The sequence below is a fragment of the Anabrus simplex genome, chromosome 4 (genome assembly GCF_040414725.1).
Source record: "Anabrus simplex isolate iqAnaSimp1 chromosome 4, ASM4041472v1, whole genome shotgun sequence".
Taxonomy (NCBI): domain Eukaryota; kingdom Metazoa; phylum Arthropoda; class Insecta; order Orthoptera; family Tettigoniidae; genus Anabrus; species Anabrus simplex.
This window is the reverse complement of record NC_090268.1, coordinates 226,374,233-226,375,975: the sequence shown is the minus strand read 5'-3', so window position 1 is coordinate 226,375,975 and position 1,743 is coordinate 226,374,233.

Below are 1,743 nucleotides of genomic sequence, written 5' to 3'. Positions count from 1 at the left end.
TATACAGGGTTAGCATTTTATGTGCAAATTTCACATGAAAAATGGGAAGGGAAAAGGTGCTCAAATAAGGTTAAAAAAAGGGGGACAAAGAGGTGCTAGTTTATTCGAATAATTCAAAAATTTCTCTTTCCTCTATTCTAGTTTATTGAATTACAAACAAGTATATCAAATTATTAGTAATCAAAAGAAGAGCAATTGGATTGGCCAGGTTCTCCTTGTTGTGACTGCGGTGGGGTTCAGCAGACAGTGAGGGATATAGTACAAGAAAGCCCACATCGAGCTTTCTCAGGCAAAAAGAAGGCTTAACAACACAGGAGACGGTGTACTGGATATTCACCTGTAGTTCAGACTCCAGTGCACACAGGCCCTACTCACTGTGCCAACACATTTTTACATGAGCTGTTTAAATGGATTAATTTGTATTTCTCTTTCAATTTTGTTGTTATGGTTCACATTAGCCGCATAATTAGTTTGTAAGAGTTTGCCATGAATATATCATAGTCCAGATAACAACACTGATCAACAAAAAAATGACTTTCGGCTGATATATTTGTATCCAACACGCGTTCTAAGACAACTGCAACATGTTGCTTCAAAATATGTATGAGTCTCAATCACCCATCGATCACGAGATATACATAAACCGTTTACATATGTTTAACATTGTATCAAGGAAACCAACTCGTAGACAGACATTTCACTAGAGCATTCATTGTTACATGGACTGCAAATGGACATGGCTTTAGCTAAGATTAATGCAAATACACCGCATGGCACATATTGGATTTGATTGTTACATAGTCGCACACGTAGCAAAACAGATTTGGTGAATTTATGCAACATCTACACCCCATAATGTCCACTGTCATCGAAAATAAAGAAGAAGCAAATGAAAATATTCGGCTTTGCGTGAAAAAATAATAACGAAAAACGATTAATTCAATTCTCGATTAACACTGAAAATGAAAACCTACAACCTGTTTTCCAGTCATTGACCGGGTCAGGGATGGATGAATGAAGCAAATATAGGCTATTAGTACGATGGGGTCGCCACTCCCAAAGTGATTTATTAATGAATGATAGATGATATGAAATGAGAATGGAGAGTGTTGCTGGAATGAAAGATGACAGGGAAAACCGGAGTACCCGGAGAAAAACCTGTCCCGCCTCCGCTTTGTCCAGCACAAATCTCACATGGAGTGACCGGGATTTGAACCACGGTATCCAGCGGTGAGAGGCCGACGCGCTGCCGTCTGAGCCACGGAGGCTCTTCTCGATTAACACTGTTCCATGAAAAATAAAACTTCAAAATCTGACGTAATAGAGCAAAAACGTTTTCAGATTAGAAATCAGTATGGAAATCTTCACCGGAAACAGTAAACATCATAAATCACTGTAATAAGTCACAAATGATGGTAATATCGACGCAGATCTAACGCACCGCATCAGTGTTGGTTCGACGATATGGCGGTCCCTTACTTCTGTTCTGCATAAGTGCGTGCCAGTCAAATTGAAGGGCAAAATGTGCAAAAACTCTATCCAAACTGCCATCATGTATGGCTCCGAATGTTGGGCTAGACAGAAGAAACATGACCAGCAAATGTATGTCACAGAGATGCAGATAGTGTGACTGTTAGTGGGCGACACTCAGCAGTGAGCATGTGCGAGGATCTTTAAAAAGATTTGCCCATCAGCGACAAGATGGACGAAAATCAGGTCGCTGGTGTAGTCACGTCAAGAAGA